This window comes from Aquila chrysaetos, chromosome 11 (genome assembly GCF_900496995.4).
Source record: "Aquila chrysaetos chrysaetos chromosome 11, bAquChr1.4, whole genome shotgun sequence".
Classification (NCBI taxonomy): Eukaryota; Metazoa; Chordata; class Aves; order Accipitriformes; family Accipitridae; genus Aquila; species Aquila chrysaetos.
This window is the reverse complement of record NC_044014.1, coordinates 590,721-609,079: the sequence shown is the minus strand read 5'-3', so window position 1 is coordinate 609,079 and position 18,359 is coordinate 590,721. Positions and strand designations below refer to the sequence as shown.

At 51.8% G+C, this 18,359-nt stretch overlaps 1 long non-coding RNA gene across 2 annotated transcripts; it reads left to right on the top strand.

The window, feature by feature from the left end:
- The first annotated feature begins 917 nt into the window (after positions 1-917).
- On the top strand, positions 918-13,740 carry LOC115348038. 2 transcript variants are annotated; one of them, XR_003925716.2, is made up of 4 exons: positions 918-2,846; positions 2,939-4,172; positions 5,126-5,365; positions 13,393-13,740. It is a non-coding gene; the product is annotated as an uncharacterized LOC115348038 (long non-coding RNA). The 2 variants fall into 2 exon arrangements; XR_003925715.2 differs by having other exon boundaries at positions 918-4,172.
- Positions 13,741-18,359: the final 4,619 nt, after the last annotated feature.

The window sequence follows — 18,359 nt, the reverse complement described above, 5'->3', positions numbered from 1 at the left end:
GCTGGGACAGCTCATTTAGATGTTGTCTGAGCTGAAATCTTGTGAAACTACTCAGTGTCTCCACTTCTCACCCTAATTTTGGATAAAATCAAATGTCAAAATGACACCATTTCCCACAGCAAATTCCTCTTTCTGGCTGGCTGAATTAATTCCTTGCCATGCGTTAGCTGGTGCCGAAGGCAGGTCACCACATGCCAGCAGAGAAAAATTACAGTAATTCTTCCTGCGCTGATGCAGCCGCAGAGGGGAAACCGAGGTGGGAACAGCGCAGCACTGTTAGGGCATCGTGCTGGCCGTGGCAGTGCCCACCCTCGCTCCACACCTCCAGCACCTCCACCGCCTCCAGGACCTTCAGTGCCTCCAATGTCTCCAATGCCTCCAGTGCCTCCAGCACTTCCAGCGCCTCCAACACCTCCAGCACCTCCAGCACTTCCAGTGCCTCCAATGCCTCCAGTGCCTCCAGCACTTCCAGTGCCTCCAGCACCTCCTGCACGGGGGCTGGCTCAATGACCTGCGAGGCACTGAAGTCGGACGCACAGTCACCCCGCTCACCCTCCACCTGGGTTAGGGGAGGAGAAGCTTTTCCAGGAGCAAGTCAGGGCTTAGGTATGCTGAGCCTGGTTTTGAAAGCACCTTTCTGTTCAGTAAAGATGGAGCGAGCAAAGGGACTGGCCTGGGCTTGCAAGCGGCTAATCAGTCTGTGTCCAGGGTCGTCTAAGAGAAGGGGGGACAGGAGAGGCAGAAATACAGCACAGGTTCCTCCCCTCCCTGTGTCTGTGCCTTGGGTCCGAAAGCATCTCCGTGATCTCAGCAGTGAGCTGATCCCAGGTGCTGCAAATGACAGCAGCAGCCAGCAAAGGGAGCTGGAAGGTGTGAAAGCTTCTCCTTGCCTGCCTTTTTTCCTAAATATTGAATAATATGCACCCATGGGACTGCTCTGCAGAATGACCCATGGAAAGGAGTTCATTTGCAGCTTGAATTATTTGCGATGCATAACCTGAGTAGCTCTGGGGCTGCTAAACTATCTCTGCAAGAAGAAACTTTTCCCTAGAATATTAGCAAACTTGTTAATATTAGCGATGAAAATGGAAGATAATGATGGGATTTTAAACGGACTCAGCTTACCCTAGTGCTTTACACAGAGAAGAATGGCACCTGTGGTTGCAGTAGCTGAAGTAATGATTATTAACACATAATAAAAACGGTGGATATTCCTGATTTGGGCTGATACTGCTCACCAAGTCTGAGACAGCTTGACAAGGCACAGGTAAAGAACTTGTACAAAATAGGATGTTTTTATAAAGTGTTACAAAGTTCATGCATGACCTTTAGCATTCAGACGTTGTTTTGCCAGCCTCTGATTTTGTGCCCGGAGCCGGGCAGGACACTCAGGGCTGCGCACTGCGGAGCTGCGGGCCTGGGCACACCGAGGAGATGGGATCGGGGCTCCGGTGAACCCCTCGCCTGCCTTGCCCGTCAGCCCTTAGCTGCTGCAGCGTGCAGGAAACTCCCTCCCGCCTTCCTCTGCCGCGGGCTGATTTATGCTGGGTGCTAAAGCTGCCGGGAATGGAAAGGTCTCTTCCCTGGAATCGGCTGGGCAGGATGCCGTTTTCCAGCCCGGGGAAGGATGGTTTATGGGTGTGCGGCTGCGAGGCGTGCGCGGGGCAGGGAGCAGGCAGGCCAGCAGCACGCCGGCTGCAGGAGGACGGACGGTGCGGAGCTGCGGCGCTGGTAACGTTATTGCTGCGGCGGTTGTTGGCCGCACCTTGCAATTTACGGAGGGCACGTTTCTAAGAATAACAGCTGATAATGTCAGTAACAATGCCCGGCACCATGTCGCCGCTGACGGAAATGCCAGACGGTGTCACGATGGCACGTGACAGCGGTTATCTGCCCGCCCGAGAGGGGACAGGCAGTGCCGCTGGGGTACATCTGAGCACCTAGCTGCTCCTCCGAGGGAATGAACTTCTCCTCCAGCCCCAAACGCGCGGAGCAGACAGCGGCGTGGTCAGAATAGTGATTAGTCCGCACGTTAATAACGCCCCAGCCGCACTCTTCATGCGGCTAACGCATTGCAGCGTGGCACAGCGGCTCTGGGGAGGCACGGGGGGTCGGTGCCAGCGGCTCCCAGCCCCCCCTCCAGCCCCTGCAGCAGGTAGATGAGCACTCCTGAGAGTGGAAACCACCATCCTGTTCTGAAATCATCTTTGTCTGCATTTATTGTATTTGCTTGTTCCAGGGGAGGCCTGCTTCCTCTGCTGCCCAGTGGAGAGGATTTCCTTGTTGAAATGCCACCATAATAAACACCTGCATAGTATTTACTGTTGCCTTGCTGTGTTTTTAACCCTGTATGGCTTCTTTCGTTTCAAACAGGAACTGACCCACACTTCCCGTTCTTTATCCATCCCACAATATTCGAGTCAAAACTTAATGTGGAGACCTGACAGGGTGATGGCCATCTGTTATGCTTTTGTTTTCTAGTCCCAGCTATCGAGGCTTTGTCAGAAATGACAAGGTCTGTTCTCGCAAAAAAGTCTGAAATACTGTGACACTCAGAAGCATTTTCCCGCGTGATCCCCAAAAGTGCGGGCTGAGATCATTTACATCAAGGAGGCACCTGCTCTAAATGCTTTGAGAGTTTTAGGTCAAACTGCTGACGTTCAGAGGCGTGTTTCTGACGGTGAGCTGCGCCTGCCGCGGGCTGGCTCCGCAGCATGTGCCTGCTGCCGGCCACCGCTGCGGGACCGTGCGGGGACCATGCCGGGCTCTTCTCCTCCTGCTCCTCCGCAGGACCGAGGGCACTCAGGCCAGGAGCGCGAGCAGCATCTGCTTGGCTACTTCTGCAGGTATGGGCATGCAGGCCACGCTGAAGTTGCTTTCAAAATCCTAGCTGTATGTGCATTCGTGTCACATCGCTTGTCTTTTTGTGTATGCTCAGGGCTTGAGAAATAAGCTTTGACATTCAGAAAAAAAACCAAACCCAAAAAGAAATCAAAGAAGAGATTACTGATAAAAAGGAGCAAGCAGAGACAGAGGAGCAGCTGTCAGGATGGACAATGAATGCTGCACAAAAGAAAGGACAAATCTGCTGAAAATAATGCCCAGGAAGCTAAAGCTGCATTGCTAGTATGTGGGTAGAATTGGGTAGAGCTGTATTTTCTGAAGCAAATGTAGAAGCTGTTTGGAAATGTCCAATATTTAAAAACAGGAGAGGTAAATACTATTTCATCGAGCTCTTTGAACATGCTGCATTTACATTTTAGGTTTCCCACATAAAATGGGGACTTCTGCATGTGTTCTGCACGTTTGTACCATTTATTTTCTCAGAAGAAGGTGCTGCTGTCCGTGAAGGTGCCAAGGTGTGCCATTCCCCCAGACTTTCTGTTTTGCAGAACAGTGCTTTTGCCCTCGGCCAGAATGGAGCAATTCTTTGAAGAGAGCTGTGAAAATGGGAAAGCCCAGCGTGCCCACCTGATGAGGAGGAAGACCGAGAGCTCCTGCACTGCAGCAGAGCAGGGGAGCGAGGGGGCAGCGGGGCCGGGGGAGGCTGCACAGAGCACGACGCAGGGCACCCACGCAGGGCACCCACGCAGGGCGCCCGCCCTGCCGCGCTCCCCAGCCAGCCCCTCGCCGCTCTGCTTGTCGAGCGAGCGCAGCAGCAAGCGTGCGGCGCGGCAGAGCTCCTCTCGCCCCTTACCTGGGTGCGGGGAGGCTGGGGAGACCCGGGCAGCCCCCAGCCTCACCCGCATGGTTGCACTGACTTCAGTAGCCCTGTGCCAGCGCACATCGGCTGTGATAACTTCTGCTATTACAACGTGTAGGAGAACCACGTTTCTCTATCCAGTTAGTACTAAGGCACAGCTCTCACTAAAAACTAATTTTATGGAAATAAATAGGAAGTAAAACAATCTATCACAGATGTCTGACTTTGGAAGCATGCTTTGGAAGCACCTTGAGGGCACTGCTCAGCCCTAATGGCCCTGACCAGCCCCACCTGGGCCCCCCCACTCCGCCCATGCCCAGGACCCCATTTCAGCCCAGCCCAGGGGTGCTGCAGGATGCTGCCCTCCAGTCCTACCTGATGCCTGTGGGAGATGTGACTGAGCCAGCTCGGTAACCTCAGTTGTGGAGGGGTTTCTGCAAGGAGCTGTGTACATCTAGTTTTCATCTAGGTAAGTCAAACACGATGCTGCTGAACTGCAGGGTTTGTAGTCTGTGTCCTGCCGTTCTCACGTGGGGATCTAAATGTTTCCAAGCTTGTTTGTCCTGTGCTATTGCAGTACATGCTGTTATATGTGTAAAAGACAGTTAGATTTTGCTGCTGGGAGAATGGCTACTTGCTTTAAAATGTAGGTCACTGCATGTTAGACCTGCTGTACTCAGAGCGCTGTTGAATCCATGTGCTGTAGTTCTATAAATCTGGTTTTAAGTGCTTTCAGAAAATTGAACTGCAGAAGGCAATGCTCCTAGCAGATTCTCTTTTGCCTATTACTGAGTTAACTATACAACAATAATAATAAAAATAACAAATTGAAAATACAAAGTGTAGGAGTCGTGTGTTCTGCGAAACCTTACAAGGAAAATCTCCTTTTGCTTTCAGGACATGATGGAATCAAGTACCTTTTGTAAGGCCTTAAGATTATAAGGGAGACCTTATGCAGCATGTTTGTGCTTCAGAAATTGTGAAGGCTTTCCAGTGATGCACCTCAGGGGAATCCTAGTAATTGAGGCCACCTCTTAAAACAAGGCTCAGACTTAAATTATAAAGTGTGCATGTGTTCCATGATTTAGATGAAATGCTTTAACTTGTGAGCTCTACTGTAGATTAATTTATGACATGGAGAAGGCTTGTTACTGGGTTTCCTCTGTCTGGCTTATTTATTAACATCCTGAACCTTCATATGAATGGCCGTACTGATTTCTGAAAATTACTTAATAAAACTGAAGCTATTTCCTAAAAATAGGAGAGCAAATAGGCAGGATGCTGGGATCCGCATAGGCAAGCTTTGGTATAGGTGCTAGGCAGCTTTTGCGAATGTGTTCATGACATTTTACTTTGTTTCTATGCTTGCTGCTTTCTGCTGGAAGACTGAATTTACCTAATAAATATTTTTCTTTTCTAAAGTTCCAACAAGGCAGTCTTAACAGTTTTCAGTATCACTGCTCAGTGTCAGCTCTTCCGAGGACAAGCTGGATCCCCTTTGCACCTTGTCTGTTCTGCGTTGGCTTTCCCTGCCTTGCAGAATTAACACCCCTGGGAGGTGTCAAAGAGCAGCCATGCTGCACCGGAGACTGGGCACAGGACTCTGCAGATGGAAACAGGGCCGGAGAGCTGATCTACCAGATGCAAGCTGCTGAGGAAGAGGTTAGTGATCTGCAAAGCCTGTCCTAGGCACTGTGCCACCCTTGCGTCAGTGGTGACGTACAGTCGTGACTGTCCCCTAGAACAGATGAGCACAGCTCTACGGAGCATCCCTCGTCCTCATCTCCATCGAGTCAGAGTCCAAACTGCAAAGTCTCGGTGAGGTTTGCCCCGTGGGGGCGGATCCAGCCAGCTGAGACTGGCATGTTTTGCTCTGTTGGACTGGCCCTATTGCCTGGGGAGAGTAGCTCAGGGCATGGCTTGAAGCAGTACGCAGGCTGGCTTTAAAACTGAGTTTGTGGTCTAAAATGATCTGAAGCTGTCCTGTGCGGTGTCCCGAGCAGAGGAAGCCAGCTGCTGTTGCCTGTCCCTTAGCAATGCCTTGTTTCTGTCACTGTGCGCGAGACACAGGGGTGGTACGCACCCCGTCTGCATCCCCAGCGTCTCTACGGCAGCTGCACCGGCCGCAGCAGTCGGTGCTGGCACTGCTTCCTCTGCCCAACGTGCAGCTCGTGTTGCAGCAACGCTTTGGCTGAAGTGCTGCAGTCTGCACATCCTTCCTATCAGAGAAAAAACCAAAATGTGCTGATCAACTGGAAAGTACTGGATCAGAAGATCTGGCCAGTTTCCCAGTGAGTGGCTATGTGCCTCTGTGTGACCCGTGGGACTCTCATGTCCCCTGCTCAGCTCCTACCTCGTGAACAGCAAACACCGTCTCCCCTTAGCACGGGGATGACTCCGCTTTACTGCAAAATACTGACAATGACCACCCATGGATAAAATGTTTCCTGGCTTTCAGGGGTACCTTTCTGAAGCACATAGTGGTTTGGGCATGTAGCTCCTATTCTCACCAGTGGCCAACTGCACCTGCCTGTGCCCTGACCGTGGAGGGGGGTCCTGGCATTTTAGCTCTCATCAGGGTATGGAGACACACTGGAGGGAGGAAAACAAAACAGCAAAAAACCAACACCCCAACCCCCCCAAATTTATCAGGAGCTGTTGGTAAATTAGTGCTAGTATTTTACCTGCAAGATTCTGTAAAGGGAATAAGGAAACTATACCAGGCTGTCTTTTTATAGCAGTGTGAGGAACTCTGCCTCTTTACTATGTTTTCTGCTGGTATTCATCTTTTGAAGACAACTGAAATCATGTAACTGTGACAAAGGAATGAGGCTAATTGTTACAGGACTTTAATCACTACCAAAAAAAAATCTGTAGATGGAGAAGTTGTCTTGCTAAATTCCCTGCACTATTTCTTGGGGGTAGGAAGGGTCAGACCTCAGCGTGAAAGCCTAGATCAAAATGTGCTCCCTCTGCATTTTGGCATAGTAAAATACTAAATATATACACAGGCCCTTTATCATGAAATACATTACAGACTCCTTCAGTCCCATCAGCCACTCCATCACTGTCACAATTTCCCAGAGCTGACTTGGGTCAGTAAGAGATTCCTGGTGCAGGAAAACATCCTGTTTTTCCTTGCAGCCTGATCATTAGAGGGTTTCTAGCCTGGGAGCTGGACAGGGTGTGAAAAGGTGGGTTTATGCTGCTTTGGCTCTTCCAAGGTGCTAGAGCCAGGGGGAGGCTGATCAGCTCCAGGTTTAATTCAGTATGTCCTGAAGGCTTAAATCAAAGCATTGTAGGTGCCTAGCTGCTGAAATGGCCCATCAGGCTCGCAGATAACCTGCCTGACTCCACTTTCCCCAGGGCTGAGTGAGAAGGGGTATAAAGCTGCCACAGAAGCGTTGTAGTTCTTGTGGAGACTCTTTGGTGGTCCCTGAAATTTCAGCTTTGATTCCTCTGCAAGCACTGGGCATACATTCCCTGTTGGGCTGGGGCTGCGTTGCACCCTGTGAAACACTGGTGAAACACTGTTCTGCTACAAAATCTTGTTAGATCATCAACTTCTTGCAGTTTGCTTCTGAAATTTTCTCTGTGCTCAGAAAATATACTATGCTGAGAGTCATGGTTCCTCCCAGGGTGATTATAAAACACCTCAAATCCACACGCTGAAGTGACCCCAACAGTTAATGGGAATGACAAGTATTTTGGCTTAAGGGCTGTTCCAGTTGCAACGGTTTCAGTGCTAGTGCAGCTGGAAGTGGATGGGGGAATAGCACAGACAGGACAAATAATCCTGCACTACAATGAGCCTGCGATCCTTAAAATGTCCTGGGATCTGTTCATGTGAACTCTGGGATAAGTGCTTGTGCATGGGAAGTGTTTTGGAACAACGTTAGTATGACCTTGTAGCAAGACAGCAGCGGTCCCAAGCACAAGCTGGCAGGGTCAAGGCACGGAGGCAAATCGCAGTACCTAGTCTGCACACTGGGTTTCCTTCCCCAGCCCTACAAATCCTCGTTTTCGCCCAGCAAGAGGAGCTATGCAGCTGGAGGGGCTCTGACAGCATGGATGTTTGGATTAGCAAGCTGTAGGACAAATCTTCTGCTTTCACCCCCAAAACAGGTCCCTGTTCCCAACGTGTGCCAGGGGCTGCGTCGGCAGAGCGGAGCCAGGGTGCAGCGGGGGGGGGGGGGGGGGGGGGGGGGGCAGCGGAGGGAGGTCTGCAAGGGGAACCGGGACCTGCTTGGCTGGATGGTGACTCCGCTGGGACGAGTTGGGGCTGCAGCTGCAGCCCCAGCTGCTGGGAGGAAACCATTGCGTCTGGAAACATCTGTCACAGGGACGGGGGTGTTGGCAGTGCTGTGCAACCTCCTCCCGGGCTGGGGGCTGTGGGGGTCATGTAGCTCTGGGCCGGGGGCCAACCAGGGCTGGGTGAGCATGGAGTAAGTACTGGATGGTCAGCAGAGAAACTCCAGGCCTGGAATAAAGTGTCCAAGGCTTTGAGGCTGACTTCAGAGCCCAGGGCTGGGGGTGTGAAGGAGATGTGGTGTGTTGGGGAAGATGGCTGGTTTCTGAGAGCAGGAGGGAGGGATGGTGATGCCTCTGCGAGGCTCAGTTCCAGCCTGGGGACCAGAGAGCTGTCCTCAGGGGTGGCACTTTAGATTAAAAAAAAAAAACAAACAAAAAAACCAAAACCACCAGAAAGTCTTTGGGGATGTGACCCCAGGGCAGCTTCTCAAATGCGAGGGGGGAGGCCAAAAAGCCCCCAGGCCCCTGGGTTGGGGTGAAGCACTGTGGGCGGGGGGGACACAGAGAGGGACAGTTGGGACCATCCTCACTGCTGCCCTAAGCACCAAGGGTGGCTGCGGAGGGTGATTAATCACTGCAGTTGTTTTTCTAGCTGACCCAATAATAACTTGTGGCTTGGAGCATCCCCTGGACGCGAAGGCAGGAGAAGGTTGGGTGTCCCTCTGGGACACCCTGCAGGGACGGGCGCTGGTGATGCTCTACCGAGGCCGTGTTCCCTTCCCCTGGTCCTCGCTGCGCTGCAGGAGTTGGGCTCTCCCATGCTCCAGCAGAATTAAGTTATCCAAAGAATTTTTGTTTAAACCTTGTCGTTGTTCATTATTTTTTCCCCTCAGTCCCACCAGCACCAACGTTCTCACCAATCCACACTGGGGCAGCCAGCCGCCGTGCTGCCCTGCAGGGCTGGGTCTGTCAGACCATCCCTGGGACCAATCCTCACCTGCAGCCCCCCCGGCTGCTCTGGGCTGGGGACGGAGCTGAGGTAGCAAAGTCTCCTCTGTGTCATCCCCAGCTTCTCCCTGCACCAGGTCATTTTCCCTGGGACATCAATCACTGCTTTCGGGCCTGGTTTTGTTGCCGCTTCAGTGCGTAGTGATGAATCAAGCCCAGGCAGACAAAGCCTGTATTAATTTTGCTGCAGTCTGGTGCATTAATACACTAATTATTAACTATTATAAATCCTTTTTATGAGATTCTGAGCAATAACATCCCCTGTTCTAAAAATATACCAGGAAGGTAAGGAGGCACAAAAACATAAGTGCCAAAGAAGCTATTTTAATTTCCTAATATATTTCATGCTATTAATTTACGAGAAAACTGCTTGCTGTGGGTATTAAGCAATTAAATTACAGCTGCAGGCTGAAAATTTCAAATTAGGTAACATTTTCCCCCAAATGGCTGCTCCATACATATTTGGAGCACAACCTGTGCTGGCTATTTTGGGGTTTGTATTTCACTTGTAGAATTTAAACATATATGCAAAGAGGAGCATTTTCAGTCCTGGCTATGTTGCAGCTGTCATTAAAACACAAATAATCAGATTTACGTCTATGGCTGAACTGAACAAGTCCAAGTGACAGTCAGGAGCAGGGACCGGGGGGTCGGGGAGCCGTGGTGTGGGGAAGTGGGGAGTCCTGGGGGGGGTTGCAGTGACACTGTGCCGTGCAGACTGCTGTGCAGCTCCTCAGAAGCTGCTGTGTGTGAGCCTGCAGCGCTGCTTCTGAGCTGACGGGCAGGAACTCCTTCATGATGGACAGGGGTTTCATCTAGAACCTGAAATAATACCAGCAAGCTGTTGAAACAAGCGGGAGATCAGGCAGTGACAGAAACTCGGAGGAGCTTTTTTAAAAGCCCTAAAAAGAAATTTCTCGGGGTGTCAGACAGGGTTAGCGTTAGAGCTGTTGCATGCAATCCCTGAAAAATTGTTGTTTTTTCACCGGTAACTGAAACTGACTCCAAACAAACAAGTGTTTGAAACCCCTGGGTACTGTTAAAGATGAGGATCTGCTTTCACAATAAAGCTCAACTTCATTCCCAGCATTACTCCAACAAGTCACTAATTCAAGCAACGAAGAGGAAAACCGCTGCACGTTGCTTGGCTGGATGCTGAGGGTCCTCAACCTTCCTCACAGCCCGGCCGGGATTCGCGCACCGGGCCGGGGGGGTCCCCCGGGAAGAGCTCCCCGCGGGCCTTGGCAGCCCTGCACCGCGCTGTACGGTCCCATCTTCTGGCAGAACCTGGGAACAGCAGGCAGGAAAGCTGCAGGAAAGCAGAGTCTGCTTTTTTTCTCTCTCTCTCTTCCCTCCCCCCCCCCGTTGTATTTGCATAGAATTTTATTCCTTTGGAAAATGTCGGTTTCTCAAAGCTGAAATTTTGCAGAGAGGAAAGGGCAGTTTTGCTTCATCTTCTGGCTCAAAGATTTTGAGGAAGAACTTGGGAGCGGTAAAAACATTTCGTTCTGGCCTCTTCCGCGTTGAAAAGCTCAGCCAATGCATTTCACAATGATTTCTGGTTTGGGGAATTACTCACAATAAACCAAACTGCAGTTGAAATCCGAGCGTGGGACCCATCTCCGCACAGTGAGCAGTGGGGAAACCAGCCGCAGACTGAAACATCTCCTGTGGAGGGGCTCAGGGACTTCAGGGGGGACGAGGGTACCTCTGCCTCGCCAGCATCGCCAGGGACCAGCGCTCTTCTTCCACCACAGCTTTGCTACCCATCCGAGTTGTCGGCTGCAGGCATGCGGCAGGCGGCTGTGGCCGGGAGGTGACATGTGGCCGATGGCCGCACAGGCGCCCGCTGTCACGCCATGCCATCCCCGAGCTGCTGCCGCTCGCCCCCCGGCCTGCAGAAGGTGCCCGGTGGCTGCGGTGCCACCCCCCACTCTGGCTCTCGCAGAGGACGGGGAGCGGGACCCCGGGGGTGCACCTCGGACGTGGGTGTAGTGGTGGGCAGAAACTGGGTCTGGTTGGTTTTTAATGTACCACCCCACTCCTACGCGCCTGTGCGCAAGACAGTGGCCTCTTCATTCCCTAGATGCTGTGGCCTGTAGGGAGAAGGTGTATATATTTTTGTTGCCCCATTCAGCATGAAACAAAAATAGGTGTTTTAGGGAGTGTTCCTGCTCCTGGTGTTTTGAGGGCCCACCAGCAGGAACGCAGACTGCTGACCTGCAGTGAAGCACAAGGCGCCTTCTTCCTGCCCATCTCAACACCATGGTATTTCCAAGGAAACTCCCCCCCAAGATTTCCCTGTATTGCCTCCAGTTATATTGGGTGAGGACCTTTTAGGGGATGCATCTGCTTTCATTCAGAAAACATGGAGGCAAAGAGGGCATCTGGAGGATTTTATTGTGCCTTGTAGGAGGGACCACACTCGTTAAAGTACCACCTTGCTCACCAGCACAGCATGTTTCTGGACTTCTGTCCCCATCCCTGCGGGCAGCTGCCCCCCAGCACGTGGAGGAGAGCAATGGGGGGACCCCCTCCTGCCTCCATCCCTCCCTGCCCGGTCTCCCGGGAGGAGACACACAAAGCCAGGAAGCTGACAACAGCAAACCATGGAGTTAGTAAGACCGAGTGTCACTAGGTGGTCCTTCCTGCAGGAGGAATGGGGGCCAAAGACCCCACAAGCAAGCGGGGTGCAGTGCCCAGTAAGCAGACAGGATGGGCTGACAGACTGTGCTTCATCTGCCCCAGGCCTCCACCTCGTGCTGGAGCGACAGACCCCAAGCGGTGAAGGCATGTCCTGGCTCAAGGGAAATATTATGTTCAGGCAAAATTTTGGAAGAAAGTTTTAACATTTGGTGCCTTTCCAAGTAGGAAATACAGACTGCATTTCATCTTGTCCTAAGAGGAGAGTCTCACAGGACTCCTACCCTCAGGGCTGTTAGTACTATACTTGAGTATAACAGGAAATATTGCATGTATCCATAAAGACAGAGGCCAACCACACAGCTGTCAAACACAGAGTACCAGGGCACTGTCAAATGACATCGTTTGAGCTATTCAATTGGTGTGATTTCCTATGCATCAACCAGAGGCTGGCAGTGCAGTGCTTTCTCCTGTTGACATCAGTTGGCACCTTTATACCTTATCAAACATCATATGCAATCTGTTGAATTAAAAAAAAAAAATCATGCACAAACATGGGAGCCTGCTTGGGACATGAGTGATTCTGCCACAGAGACCTACAGAAGCACTAATTCACTGATGGCTCAGTACCTGCAGTTTTGATTGAGAGGTTGAGACCCACTGTTCCAAAACAAAGCTCTCTGGCTGTCATTCTTTGGCATGTACTAACTGGTGGCTTCTCTACAGCACGCAGGATCGACTATTCAAAGCCTTCATGTTTGGTGAGTAACATGCCAGAAGGGTGGTGAGGCACTGGAGCAGGTTGCCCAGAGAGGTTGTGGATGCCCCATCATTGGAAGTGTTCAAGGCCAGGTTGGATGGGGCTTTGAGCAACCTGGTCTAGTGGAAGGTGTCCCTGCCCATGGCAGGGGGGGTTGGAATGAGATGATCTCTAAGGTCTCTTCCAACCCAAACGATTCTGTGATTCTATGACTGAACTAAACAGAGATGATACATTCTTTTTTAAAAGCAATTGTCCCTCCTGTAGCAGTTCTTGCTATGCGAAGCCAACAAACTTTTCTATCAATCAGAAGGGAAAAGTTGGGTAGAGGACATCAGCAAGCAGCCGCTCCCCAGCAAGAGGCACGAAGTGTGCTGCTGCCCGTGCTGCCTGGATGTGAACACACAACGTACAATGCTACATTTGCATAGTCTGGGGTAATGCTGAAGAGCTTTTAAAAGCACAGAAGAACATGTACACAAGGGGAAGTCATGCTATTTAGATAAGCACACCTTGACCTTTAGAGCTGCTGGCAAAGCAGCCCGTTTTCCTCTGCTCGCCAGCTCTGCAGGCGGTGCTGAGCCCTCCAGGCTGGCAGCCCAGAAATGCCTGCCCGTGCTGTGGGCACGGCGGGGGGCTTGTGCCGGCTGGCTCCTCACCCTCCAAAACACATGTTAAATATTGGGGCAGACTATGCTCCACCCATGCACCGGCTGCTTTTGCATGGGGACATGTATGCGAACGATGGGACTACTCCCCACAGCACAGGGTGGTGGGATGGGGCTGCTCCCCACGGCAGGTAGTGGTGGGACGGGGCTTGCTCTGGGGCTGCTGAACAGCTCTGCTGGCTGGGCAGATCCATCTTTTCCAGCAGAGAGATGCTGAAAGAGAAGAGCACAAGGTGTTCTGGGCTTTTAATATTTTAAGGCCCGTTTTCATAGTCCTAAAATAGACTTTTTCCTTGTAATAAAACACAACAATTGCTTGACAGTTCCCAAAATAATACATTTCCTACTCCACATCCTAGAACTATGTGAGCAACTGAGCCACAGAGGGATTGAGCCTGCCGTGCACGACATGACAGACTCAGGATACTGGTGCTCACCTGCACACCTGGGCACCTTTGCACACCTCTGACCAGGGAAGCCCTCACCATGAACAGGTTCACCTGAATTACTGCGAATTGCATTCAAGGTTCTGCATTCCAGGTGGCACCATGAAAACCGGTTTTGGAAAACTTGCTTTGTGGGCAACGCACCCTGGGTAGCGCCTGCTCTTCCATTCTGAATGCAGGGTGTTTCGGAGTGGTCACAGCGGTGTTTCGGAGCGGTCACAGCGGTGTTTTGGGGCGGTCACTGCGGTGTTTTGGGGCGGTCACTGCGGTGTTTCGGAGCAGTCACAGTGGTGTTTTGGGGCGGTCACTGCGGTGTTTCGGGGCGGTCACAGCGGCGTTTCGGAGCGGTCACAGTGGTGTTTTGGGGAGGTCACTGCCCATACAACAGCCCCGGGAGCAGTTTGCTCTGCAGATGCTGTACCAAGCCAAGGCCTGCTGGCTGGGCAAATGCTTCTCACTGCTGCTTGGCCTGGTATTTGTTTGCTGATCTGTTTTAGGAGAACCATAAAAATCACCTGTAACCCTCAAAAATTATTTTAGTTATTTCTTCTCAAGAGTTAGCACTATCATACATGCATGGCCAATTTTTTTATTATCAAGCATTTGAGAGAAAGAGAGTGTTTTGTGGTTGAAATGAATCACTGGAGTTATTCACAGAGCACGGATGTTACGAGCAGAATCATTTCATTAACAAGCATGGCCGGTAAAACATAATTGCTGCTTAAATTCTTAATAACTAAGTAAATCAAATATTTACCCCTTAAAAGTGAATGTTGATAAGTCCCACAGCAATGCACTGATTTACAAGGCCAATACAAACATGATTTATTTGCACCATAGTCTTTTATGAAGAGTTACAATGGCATTCACTTCAGGCAAATAGCTTTTCAGAAATTGGGACATACTTATTCGTGACCTTTAAAATACAAGTTCCAGACTGTGGCTCATCCACCAGTCTTAAAACCACCATGTTCCTCTCTCAGAGCACAACCAGAGGGCGGAGAGCAGAAACAAGGGAGTGAAAGATTCCCCCTGTGTACCCAGCCTGAGCCAAAGGGAATCTCGTCAGCAGACTTTGACGTTTTTATCTGGGAACCTTTCAAATTATCTGCAAGGCTGTATGACTCCAAACTCCTGCTCTTCTGCAAATCAGCTTCCACAAATTGCAAATCCTTGCCTGTTTGTGGCAGGAGCGGGGATGCTGACAGGGAAGGTGGAGCGGTGCACCCAGCCCTTGGCCGGTTTTGCCACCCGAGGGAAACATTTCTCGTTTTTCCAGTAAGAAAAAGCCAAGGGCACGCCGTTTTTCCAGTAAGAAAAAGCCAAGGGCATGCCAAGGGAAAGCCCGGCTGCCCCGAGGCGGAGGCAGGGCTGCAGTCCCAGAAGAGGACCCGTTCCAACCCCCCCCGGCGCCCAGGCTGGCCTTGCAGCCGGGACCCCGAGTCCTTCGGCAGCCCCGCTCCTGGAAAGGGCCAGCAGCATCTGCAGCAAATGTCGGGAGACTTGTGTGACTGGTCCAGGGCTGTGTGCCAGGAGAAGCTGGGCAGAGGTGCCTGGCTCGGCTTCTGACTGCTGTTCTAAAAGGAGAAAAAAGTAATGAAGATGCTCAGGAGAACTTTTAACAAAAGGAAAAGCACCAGTGGATGTATAACACAGAGGGGGCAGTTTTCTGTAAGACACTTTGCTCACAAGTGGGAATTTAAAAACCATGCAGTTACGTTTTTCACCCCAAGAGGTTTTACTACCAAGGACACAGAAAATGCATGTAAGGAGGTGGCCTCACATAGCGTCTCAGCACGTTGCTGCGAATGCCATGCAGTCCTCGTGCAGGACAGCCTGTCGCAGGAGCAGAGTTAAGCCCAGGAAGGAAAAGCTTTAATTCTTTTTTCTCCCAAATTGATCTCCTTGGCTTTGGTGTTGGCCAGCTGAAACCTGCTGTTAAAGCTGTGGGCTGGAAGAAGGTGGGGACACCAAGAAGGTTTGCCCTCTTGATTTTGTTATACACAGATTGTCATTTCTGAGCTGCAGGATAGTTGCAAAATTTGGGTAGGAAATTTTGGCGTTTTTTTAACGGCTACTCATGCTGTTTTGCTACTGTAAATGCTTTCCAGCATGCTGCGCTAAGGACTGTCAGGATGTAAAAATACTTTTTTATCAAGGAGCTAATTCTGGGCAGGGCCCTGGCACCCGTGACTTGCATGGCAGCGCCGCGGGCAGGACCGAACATGGCGAGAGGCACGAGAGCTGGGTGCTGCCCTGGCCGGGCACGTCTCCCGGCCGACGGTGCGGGGCCACGCTGGCACCCGCCGGCACCCGCACCCACGGGGAGCAGCTCCCACCCCCGGGTGGGCTGCAGCCCAGCGGGGGCAAGTGAGCTCCCTCTCTACCGACAGCTTGAAACTGGCGGGTGAGAAGAAGAAGCTCTTCCCCGACGGTGACTTGTTGCCTCTCCGCACATCCCGGGCTCCCCGTCCCACCCAGCCCCCAGCACACCAGCACCTGTGGAGCAGAGGAATGAGCCATCGCTGCTACATGGGTGTCACTCTCGGAAGCAGGGACCGGTTGCATGGCCTGCTTTGAAATTGTATCAGCGTAAAAGGCAGTGTGGATTCTGCTGCAGGGTCATTTCTGTCTGAGGACTAAATAAAAGCTTCTAAAAATACAAAGGGAATTTGCAAAATGAGAAAATGGTTTATACAATGAAGCACATCATTCTGAAGCAAGAGAAAACATCAGCTTTGGAGCTGAAAACATTTTGTTCCTGGAGTCTAAACACTGTCAATGTATGGTGCTCAGAGGGAGGCGAGATCAAGCTGCTGGGATGCAAGGAAAATGAAAAAAAAAAAATCACTTTTCTTTCTTTTGCTTTGTGTGCTTACAGAGCTGCTGCCCCAGGCTCATAAAGGCTGTCCTGTCCTTCCGGTACCTCTCCCCCAGCATTTACCTGGGCTCTTGCTGCATCTTTCAGTGGAAGAATTAATATAGTTCTAAAATACATCTTCTCTACCTCTTTTGTTGAAATTTTGGCCTGCGCTTTGGCCACCTCTGCTCTGAGCACTCGCAGGCTCCAGCCTGCAGGATGTCTGTGCCCGGATCTGGAGCTGTGGCTGTCCGTGTGCCTCCACCCTGCGCTGGGCTCCCCGTCTCTGCCGCATCTGGGGGGTCCCACGGGCCAGCGGTGGGCTCACAGCACGCCAGGCACCTCCCGGTGAGGAGCGGCTATGGGCAAAAGAGAGTCAAGAGCATCCTGGAGGAAACACTCCGGAGGCAGCGCAGCGGGAGGTGAGGGGGTGAAGCGAGGAGGGTGACTTCATCCCTCGCTGTTCGCAGGGGGAGCAGCGGGTCTGCGCTGCCCGTCCCATGGCAGGTGCCATGGGGTCAGGGTCCCGCTCCCCCGGGAGCGCGGCGCAGGCTGCCTGTAAGCCGCACGCTCGGCAACTTGTAGCAGCTAGAGCGAAAGCCCTTCCCAGCTGGAGAGCGGGCTGCGGCAGGGACCAGCCAAGCTCCTGCTCTCGCTGGGTGCTCCTGCCCCGCTGCACCCCTGCCCTCCCTCCCTCGGCGCTTTTCCCATCTGTCTTTCTGCACCTCTCTGCTGGCACTGGCGCGTTCTGCCAGCGCAGCCCGCAGCTCCGGCCCCACGTGCCCAAAGAAAACCTGTGCTGCTGGCTGATAAACTCAGTTCTCCCCAGATGTTGGCCAGGGCTGGATGCTTATGGAAGGCCTGGTTTGTGAACTATAGATCAGTTCATTCCCTTTGGCAGAGCAATGCCTAAATGCCTTAGAAAAGCAAAGCTCCCAACATCTTTTCCCTGTCTATTCGTATTTTTTCATTTCTAAATTGCTGGTAACACATTCCACAGCAGCTGAGGGCGACTGGCCAGACAAGAGATGGTTCATTGCATCAGAGTATAGTTCCCTGCAGTCTGTTTCTACTGGCCTCCAGAGAGCATGCAATGAAGCAAGATGCTTCCGAAGCCAGAGCAGCAAAATGCTGCTTCTGTCTCCCAGCAGACTAAATTTAGTGATGCCGCAGGCAGCAAACATCCTCCTGCTTGAATAACAAATGGCTATTAGCACTGGGCAGAAGGGAACAGGAGAAATCTGTGAGGGGACTGAGGCAGTGCCAGCAGCACCGTGCCACCCATCGCATCCACAGGAAACTCTCCCCAACGTGGGAAGGCTCTGCTCAAGGCGTGGAGATGCTCCACCCGCTCGGAGCAAGGGTCAGCTGGGGCTCCAGGTGAATCAGTCAGCAGCAATAATCTGTTAATCATTCAGCAGGTTTTAATAACTGTAATTACCTTTGGCACACTTTGCTGAAGGCTGGAGTTAATGAAGCTTCCAGAGAGAGAGAGCATAAACTTTTCAATAAACAAACACCTGCCCGTGGCTGTGCTGCAGGGCTCTGTCTCGGGAGTAGAGGGGTCTGGGTCACCTTCAGTGGGGCTCAGGGGTGGGATGAGCTCACGGAATGCGCGGAGAGAGATGCTCGAGGGCCCAGCACAGGGAGCAGGCAGGGGGGCCGGTGGCGATGGCTCCGGTGCTCGCTCTGCTCACCGCTCCGCGGGAAGGGGGAGAGCGAGGTGCGGATGAGCCCCTGGCTGGGATGTGCCTCGGCTCTGCCTGAAGTTGTTTTGCTCAACACTGTAAGGCGGTTACCAACGTTTGAAAAATGCTGAGACTGAAAGTGGTGCTTATAGCTGCATTTACCAGCTCGACACTTTCTCTGTGCAAAAGTTCATCAACGCTTCTGGAGGCTGCATCTAGTCTGGAGTATCTATTCTGGGCCTAGAGGTAAAATTGGGTTTTACATGGGTGTCTTCATCACCATTATTTTGTTTGCTCTGCTCTATGAAGCAGGAGCAGGAATAAGTCCCTCA